This window comes from Alosa sapidissima, chromosome 15 (genome assembly GCF_018492685.1).
Source record: "Alosa sapidissima isolate fAloSap1 chromosome 15, fAloSap1.pri, whole genome shotgun sequence".
Lineage (NCBI taxonomy): Eukaryota > Metazoa > Chordata > Actinopteri > Clupeiformes > Clupeidae > Alosa > Alosa sapidissima.
The window spans coordinates 20,129,863-20,139,862 of record NC_055971.1 but is presented as its reverse complement, the minus strand read 5'-3'; the positions used below and the strand labels follow the sequence as shown (position 1 = coordinate 20,139,862).

The window sequence follows — 10,000 nt, the reverse complement described above, 5'->3', positions numbered from 1 at the left end:
TTCAAAAAAGTCAATGTTGTCCATTGACCTTTTGCAGAGTTGAATGAGCAGCATCAGGAACATAGACTCAGCATAAGCATAAGAGTCTAAATCCATGCACTGTAAAAAAGGTTTTGTCATAGTAAAGTATTTTCTTAAGTTACTTCAACTTATAAAAGTAAGTAAATTATTTCAAGTTTCATGAGTGAACAGTGACTCAACTCAATTATATGTGGGCTGAACTTAAAATTGTAAGTTAAGGTCCTAACAACAGCAGTTAGGGATTATGGGTAAATGCTACTTTCTTGTTTATAATGCTTACTGTTTTTGTTTATCGTGGCATTTTGGGATGTGTATGACATAGACTGATGAGCAAAATGACTGTGTAAGAGATTTTCACAGAGTATTGTCAGGATTAGCATTATTTAAATATAGGACATTTTAAAGAGTAGATATATTTATTTTCTGGGTTCAATGCTAAATTGACTTCTTTTTAAATTAGCATTGACCTGCCCACCAGTGCAAAATTTGAATTGCAATTCTGCTTCCTGTTTGCTACCTCAATTAAAATGCAAGTGAAATTCAAGAATTTAATTAAAGAGCCAGTTTCAAATCAATTCTGGAATTTTGCACAAGCCTGCTGCCCACTTGGAGGTGTCCCAAAGTTGGGCATTCAATGCTTACTTGCATTATGTGTCTGTGTATTTCCTCCTGGGATGGATTTGATCTTCACTTTATAAGGTGAAGGTTCTTGTACCGTTTGCATTTACTATGAATAAAAGCTGTAGCAACTGGACTAATACTTGTAAAAAGGGAGTTTATATTCACAATGACAATTGAATTTGTGTACATATGTCCCTGCCTCCAGCACAATCAATACTATAAGCCCTATGGCATAGGATTAAGGATCTACTTGATGGTTTTCGGCACCAACGAATAGTTACATGACAACATGACGACAACAGTATATACAGTAGCCTTTAGTGTCACTGTCACTTAGCTATGTATTTTATTTCAAGACTAAATTACAGTAAGGATTGATATGTGATATCTTTAAGAATGTGTTGACTGGAACTAAGCATACGTATAGCTTATATATACTGATGGAAAAGTCTAAGTTTACTTGTACTTGTAGTCAGAAACTGATCTTTGAGAGGCTGTGACAGATTCTCATTTCATTTCATTTTATTTACTTAGCTGATTCTATTCTAGAATCTCTCTCTATTCTAATTCCCTTCCGATAAACTTATATTACTGAGGATATACTTTAGGTATATTACCATGAACATGAAAAATTGGGCTAGAAATCAGCAGTCGATGACAGTGGCTCAGGAGGTACAGTAGAAGAGTCATCCAGCAACCGGAAGGTTGCAGGTTATAGTCCAGCTCGTCCTGGCAAAACACTGAACTCCAAAAGTTCTCCCAATGTGCCTGTTGGCGCCCTGCATGGCAGCCTATGCCATTAGTGTGTGTGTAATATAAATACAGTATAATAATATAAGTAAGCAATATAATTGCTGTTTATTACTAAACAGTACACCTATAAGTTCACTTGTAGTGCACCTAAAAGTTTACGATGTTTACACCTAAAAAATACTTTTTATTTTAATGAACTAAAAGGTATGCTAAGTATATAACTAGTATATTCACTAGTTTACTTACAGTATAGTTCTCAGTACGTTTTACTATTATAAACTGAAAGTGGGCCAATTTAGTCGAAGAAGTATAAACATAGTACATGTACAAGTGTGCCAGAAGTACAGTACAGTACATTCATGTGGATCCTTGTTATAGTATCTTTAGTGTCTTTTACTGTTCATTTTAGTCATGTGGATTTGTTTTTTTATCATCCTGTTTATGTTGTTGTGTGTGGTGTCATAAGCTAATAAAGTATCCATCTATCTATCTCTCTATCTATTTGAAGGCAACCAGGTTTCTCACTTTTTCAAGTTAAATCAAGTATGTTTTTACACTGCAAGGCATATCTGCTTAAAATACACAAGGCAACTTTTTGAACTTTAATCATCAGCATAATGAGAACACATGGAACCAGTTATGTGGTTGCCCAGCAACACTGCTCAAGACGTTGCCCCATGTATCAACACCTTAAATCACTCTGGACAAAGGCAAATCTTGCCTCTCAAGATCCTAATACCCTGCAGACAGCGTTGCGGTCAGTAGGCCAGCATAGCATCTGAGCACTGTCTCCCCATCCAGCACTGTTGCCATAGCACTGTCTGTTCTCAGATACCCCAATTAGACTGATATTTACACATGTGAAGGACCCGATTGGCTAAGGCAGGTATATATATATATATCATTATAAACTGGAGCAGGGGTAGAGGTCTCTTAGCATGTGGAGTTCCTGGAGTCCCCAGGAGTCAGATTGCACGAGATGACACCACGGTGCCACGGCTGCTAATGGACAGCTTCCTCAGGCACGGCCAGATGGGTCAGGGATGTTTCAGCACCGGGCAGCACGTTTGGCTCCAAGCCCACTGTCACACATGCTGTCAACTGACATCCGCCATGCCACAGAACTGTTTATATAGGCCTGGGTCTGCTTCTCTGCTTGGCTTCTCTCTCACTCTCTCTTTCTCTCTCTCTCTCTCTGTCTCTCTCTCTCTCTCAGGCATTTATCATGATGTTGTGATCTCGCTTGTACACAGACACTGCTTTACAGGAATATGTCTGCATCTTGTTCACACTCTCACTCACACACGCACGCACGCACACACGCACGCACGCACGCACGCACGCACACACGCACGCACGCATGCACACACACACACACACACACACGCACACACTTACAACCATGGACGTTCACATTGGCTGCTCATAAACGCCTACTTATAGAGCTTCACAGACACACACACACACACACACATACACACACACACACACACACACACACACACACACACACACACACACACACAGTTATAACCATGGATGTTCACACTATACTGGCTGCTCATAAACGCCCACTTAGAAATCTTCACAGATAGAGAATTGCAACCACTCACACTGACAAATGCATTCATATATTCACACCCGCAGCAGATTCACATAGTTAGTGCAAGCCCACATGCACACACACACACACACACACACACACACACACACACACACACACACACACACACACACACACACACACACACACACGCATGTACACACATGCACGCACACACACACATAAACAAACATGCACAGGCATGCAGCTGCATGATTAGTATCTAAGTATACTGTCAGCAAGGAGGAAAAAAATGGGGGCACAGTAAATATATAATATACGCTAGATACTAGATACTTATTTCTCTCTCTCTCTCACACACACACACACACACACACACACACACACACATATATACACATACACACCCACATACACACACACACACACACACACACACACACACACACACACACACACACACACACACACACACAAACAAACAAGCACATACACACACACACACACACACACACACACACACAAACAAGCACATACACACGCGCAAACCAGAACATTCACACCCATCACACATAAAGTAGTGCACTCCCCCACTTGCTCACAGACATTAGTGCACTCATTTCACAGTGCCAGTAAGAACACATCTGAATTATACAGTACAGCAGGCTCACACTCACTCTCACACAATCACACACACTCACAACACTCACACACACTCACACTCGCTCACACACACTTACACACACTCACACTCGCTCACACTCGCTCCCATTCAAAACCCAGCTAAAACAGCTGGGATCCGGAGCCCAGGGACCAGCGGCTGGCCTTTTATTTGATGTGATTTGACAGCTGGACAGTTTGGGAGAAGCAGAGAGAGAGAGAGAGAGAGAGACAGGGAGAGAGAGTGAGCAAGAGAGCGAGCGAGAGAGAGAGGGAGAGAGAGTGAGTGAGAGAGAGAGAGAGAAAGAGAGAGAGAGAGAGAGGGGTGAGGGAGAGGGGGCAGCCAACGAGCCAACGACTGGAAGGCTTTGAGCGGTGGTGGCAGTTTTGAGGCAGGGGGTACGTGGTGTTCTACTGTAGAGAGTGATGACGGTGGAGGGAGGAAGGAGGGAGGGAGGGAGGGGAGAGGGGTGGTTTTTTGGGGGGAGGAGGGTGCAGGGGTGGCCTCTGATGAGGGGCACGTCCTCACGGGCGCAGGCCCATTTTTTATTTCTAAAAGTAAACAGCAGGCCTGCGGGGGTCTGGAGGTTATGGGAAAGGAGGAAGCAGAGATGCTAATCAGGGCCGTGCACACTTCCCCCGACTATAAAACAACACAAGGAGGGGGAGAGAGAGAGAGAGAGCGAGAGAGAGAGAGAGAGAGAGAGAGAGACTGTGAGGGGATAAAGACAGCACCCCCAACCTCATTATTAACCTTATTTTAGGAAGTTGTGTACTGATGTTGTGGACGTCACAGGTCCTGAATCATCCACTCATTGGTCGTCTGACAGACGGACGATAGAATGGTTGAGGTTATCTGTGCTGTGCTGTGCTGGGACCACTGGGTACTGGGACACTGTGACTTTCCATGACACAGCTTGCACTGGTCACCCGCTTAAAGGACACATTAAACATGTGTTGACCTCTCAGCGGTGGCGTCACCAGAGAAGTGACGCCTAATCCTGTCCGGGAAAAGAAAAAAAGGAATCCTTTGAAGATCTTCTTTCTTGATCCACAATCTCACTTTTATTGATCCCCAAAGAGAGGGGGGGTTGTAGAGTTGCTGCATCAGTGGACATACATTGCATATGTAAAATACATACAAACATACATTCCAAAATCGCATACTATTCAATGGACATCAAACAAATGCTACGTCTTTAAAAAGTATGGATCATGACCAATTAGTCAGCAGTACGTCATACTAGTGGTCAGGCTTTTATGAGCATTTAGGAATCGAGACAGGCTTACGCATTGTCAGTACTTAGGCAATCATTCATCATGCCGGACGTGCCAGGGAGCATTCCTACAATATATGAAAAATTCATAATGAGCCCAGCCTCATGACCTCTCAGATCAATGGGGCGGTGAGCAGATGTGCCCCAGATAGGCTGCAGTATTAGGCTGAGTGCCATTCGAGTAGACTGGGGACTTCCCTACAGCACACGGCCTGGAGGTGTCATCCGTTGCTGGTTGCTGCTGTCACATCCACATGCGGATGAAGACACTCACACACAAACACACACACACACACACACATACACACACACACACACACACACATACACACATACACACATACACATACACATACAGATACACATACACATATACACACACACTCACACATACACACACACACACACACACACACACACACACACACACACAAACACAAATGAACACGCACACACATACAGACACATGCATGCACACGCACACACACACACACACACAAACACACATGAACACGCACACACATACACACACATGTATGCACACGCACACACACACACACACACACACACACACATACACATACACACATACACACATACACATACACATACAGATACACATACACATATACACACACACTCACACACACACACACACACACACACACAGAAAAGCATATACACACATACACACACACACACAAACACAGACACACACAGACACTCAGACACACACGCACCTACACACACACACACACACACACACACACACACACACACACACACACACACACACACTCCAGAGTGCTCTTCTGAGCAGAGGGAGGGAGACCTCGGAGACACTGATACCCTGAGGGAGGAAGAGGAGGAGGAGGAGGACTGGAAGGCAGAGAGAGGGGGAGGAGGAGATGGGAGATGCAATTTAATTATCTACACAATGCACTGAATGGGAGGCACGTGGTGCAGCTAATGGAGAAGATAGATGTCCTTTTTAGCCCGGCTAATTGTTCAGAAAAGAGCTGGGCCTTTGTTCCACAGCCGGCCCCCTCCAGCAGGCCGCCACAGCACCAGCAGACCTAAGCGCCTCCCCCCTCGTCTGTCTCCTTCGCTCCCTTTTTTCTCCCTCGCTCTAGGGGGACTCTGTGATCTCAGCAGGGCTACGGCCAGCCTGTGGCATCAGTCGACTGTGGAGAAAGAGATAGGGGCAGGATAGGGGCTGAAGTTTGCACCCATGAGTCAGCATATTTCAGGAATGGCTTATTGTACATTGTTAATGCCATTTGGAAAGAGTGGTAACATTGCAAATGAGTATCACTAAGTGAGGAAATGAGTTATCGTAATCCAAAGATAATGCAACACCTGATGTTTTCCAGTAAATTAGAATCTGTCCGCACCAGGAAGTAGGCCTACTAACACACATAAATCAGACTAACCTGCTTACAGAACCACAGCACGGCTTCCCACAGTCAGCCAGGTTCATATCATCTGCTAACTGTCAATACCATGGCAACGACATTCATCCATCCCATGCACTTGGCCATAAAGAGCCAGGATAAAATAAGTCTGGAAATGCTAGTGCTGCTGCGGACCGGGAGGCCAGCCCCAAAGCCGTATAATGGCTGTGCAGCAGGGTCTCTCTCTGCAGCAGGGTTGTTTCTGAAATAGTTGTGATTCCCAAACCGCCATTAGCCGCAGTGAGGAACAGCACATGCTTTCCAGCCTCTACAATGGGAAAGAAAGAAAGGAGGAGAGAGAGAGAGAGCGAGAGATGTATTTTTCCGAGGTGGTATCCTGGTAACAGCTTGTTTTGGGGAGTCAACAACTACTGTTTAAAAAAAGCCCTGTAGGAGGTCCAACTCGAAACGTAAATTAATTTATAAATGTGATTTGAGGACCTTCTGCCATCTATCTTCTATTGGTATCATAATTGAATTTAAAAACGAGTGGAAACAACTCCAGAAACACCAGTAAAGTGTGTCAATGCCCCGAATGGCAGATGAACACACATTTTTCTTGAGAACGAAGAGAGGTGCTTTCTTTTCAAGCTCTGAGATGTTTTTGTACTTTTCCATGCCTGTTGTGATTTTCCATTTTGGACTCTTTTAAGATCCTTTGACTGCAAAATGAAAGGAGGTGAACCTTTTTTTGTTCAGAAAAAAAAAAAAAAGGTTTCCTTGTGGGGTTGCCTGGGTTGTTTCAAAACATTCTCCTGTTCCTATTTACCAACAACAGCAACATTAAAAGGCCTGGCCACTGCTACAGTATGAAGATCAAAGCCCTTACATAAATAGCAATAATTGTGGGTAGCAGGTAGAACTTAATGTTACCTTATGCATCAAATGCTAAATCGGAGGTTGAATCTGAGTGCAAAAATGAATTGAACAACAACCCCGCACAACCACCCCCCACCCCCAACAGCCACTACCACTACCGTCCCAACAATATAGGCACTCAGTGAACTCCAGTCAAGATATTAGTCAGCAACACCATTAGACTTAATGGCTGCCCCTGGGCACCAAAGGACCCAGGCTGTCCTTTTAAGAGTACAAGGAGCTCATTAAGACCAAAACAAAAAAAAGGGTTACTGAGAGACAGGGAGGGAGAGCAAACGAGTGAGTGAATGAGTGAGTGAGGGATGGAGAGGGGGAGAGGGAGGGAAGTAGGGAGTGAATGAGAGGCAGGCAGAAGTGTGAGGCAGGCTGCTCCCCCCACTCCACCTATCTCCATTCACCTCAACAGTACACCCATCCGCAAACCCCCATTCCACCCCACCTCACCCCACCTCTCCACCCTGCCACAGAAACCACACTGCGTCTCTGTCGCTTCCACCATAGCTCATATCTGTCAGTTGAAACACTATCCAGGCCGGCTAATGGAGACGGCACTGAATTCCTGTTTGAAAATCCATACATGATCAATAGTGTTGGCTCGCCCGGCCTCCTGATCCCATTTAAAGATATGCACTGCCCAGCCATTACAATGCTGCCGTACCAGGGCTTTTCTCTCTCTCTCTTCTCAGTGATCTAATAAGCTTAGCCTGCACACAGATGATGATTGAAGGGCTTTTGCTGAATCCAACAGTATTTCGAGTCTTTGGATAATATTGTTTGAGGTCTAAGATCTGTGTTCTATTCTCTGTTCTGGTGATCAGCGTCAGGGCTGTGGATTGTTCTGGACAGCCTCTTCCTCAGTTGTCAGTATTATTTTGCTGCACATGCAAAACCGGCAGATCAGTGCATGACAACTGCAATGACATGACAATCTGTTGCCATGGCAGCTAATTTATTTAGTGCAGGGAATTGTCTCCCTTTCTCTCCCCCCTCCTCCTCTCCCTCTCTCTGCCGCCCTGTCTCTCTCTTTATCCATGACATCTTTTTCTATCTTTTCTGTATTGCTCCCTCTTCAAGTTTTATCCTTCAATATTCTGTCCCATTTTTCTTGTCCACCCCACTGTGTCTACGCTCTCTCTAATCCTCTTGATTTAATATGGAACATGACATAGTGATTGTCTCTAATTAAAAAAACATCCAAAAATAAGTTAGAGAGAGCGGCATGGAGGGGAAAAAAGGATGTAAATAAAACCAAGCAAATACAACATAATCCTCTCACAAATCAAATGCTCGCAGGCTACTGTGATGGATGGCCCAATTGAATTAGTGTTGATAAATAGCCCCAAATATTTGGGTCAACCAGTATCCAGTGTTGGCCATTTGTTTATGCCTCAAACTTTCCTCTGCGAAGAGGCCCAACGCTCCATTCAGGGTGGACCAGCGGGAAGACCAGCGTCCCAGGCGCTCCTCGGCCCTGGGTTGGCCCTGTGTCGGCCCCGTTTTGTTCGTCTGGGGCTGGACATTCTCTGCTGTGGGCCTTACGGAGAGGGAGACAGACACGGCTTACTTTATTGATCCAGCCGAGGTGGGCAGGAAGCACTCAGAGGTGTTTATGAGGGAAACCGGTCCAGCGCTCAGATTCCCAGCCTGCTGCTGGCTTGCTATGTGTCCACAACGGTCATCACTAAGCAAAGCTTAGACTAAAAAGCTTGCTGGGGGGATTGGAGAATTCCTATTATTAAAATCACATAAATTCCTTACAATTCAACAATTAGTAAATGCAGAGCTCTATACAGTAGGTTACAAGTTTAATGCCTGCCTGCACATTTGCACTACAGTTCTGCTCAGAAGTCTTCCCATATTATAAGAATCTACCCAGTGTTTGCTTAATTCAATAACATGGGGAAATCCAGAGGCTGTTTCAGTGTGGTCTGTCACCGACGAGAAATAATGAAAAGCCATGGCTTCATAGTTTATTGAAATATCATTACTTTTATGTTTTTAATGGGCTTTTAAATGTTGAGAATAGCACTGTGTTAAAACCAACATCAGTAGGCAAGGCTTATTATGCAATTTCTTGCATCAGGTTTTTATATTGGGTAGGCTAATGCAGGTTTCAAGCTCTTGCTCAAGTCAGATTTCGAACATGATGTGACTTCTGGTTCCTTGTGCAATAGCTCTGTCATTGCCAGTAGAATTCCATATAAACTTAACACAAGTGTTATGCGAGAAGGGGAAGTTCCCAGCTGTAATGTTTTGTTTCAAAGAGAAAAAAATTAAAAGAGAGGGAAACATTAAGCTTGTCCAATAAACGATTAAAAAAACCTGACTGTGACTTGACTTGGAGACAAACGTGTAACTGTTAAGAATTGACATCCCCAGCGACGCTACGTGATAATGTAGTGGGATTCTGAGGAGCCTCAGCTGAAAGGAATGTAATTGAATTGTGAGGCATTTGGCCTCGCTAACGCCGCCCACTTTGTAGTGTCGTACATGTACGCTGCTGTACGTGCTGCCTCTTCCGCACCGACAAGCACAGAAACGCCCTGACGAAGGTACAGGGAGGGAGGGAAGGAGTGAGTGAGTGAGAAAGAGAAGAGAAAGAAAGAAAGAAGGAGAGAGAGAAAGAGTGGGAGAGAGAAAGCGAAAGACAAGCTAGAGTACTAGTAATAAACGTCGCCGAATGTCTACCAATTAGGGAAGGAAAAAATACCATAAAGAAAGTTTAAGCCTTTTTTCGGGAAATAACATAAGACTAGACGATATAGTCTATA

At 44.2% G+C, this 10,000-nt stretch overlaps 1 protein-coding gene across 5 annotated transcripts in view; it reads left to right on the top strand.

Moving 5' to 3' along the window:
- Positions 1-10,000, top strand: part of ets1 (v-ets avian erythroblastosis virus E26 oncogene homolog 1) — a 41,444-nt gene that overhangs the window by 6,319 nt on the left and 25,125 nt on the right. Inside the window, exon 1 of one of the 5 annotated variants that reach the window (XM_042063763.1) lies at positions 9,791-10,000. This exon is cut by the window's right edge and continues 124 nt beyond it. The exons of 3 other annotated variants lie outside the window; for them this stretch is intronic. The gene's annotated coding sequence lies outside the window, so the exon portion shown is untranslated. Of the gene's footprint in view, positions 1-9,790 lie in introns of those variants that run through there. One more of the 5 variants, XM_042063762.1, reaches the window with a different exon arrangement.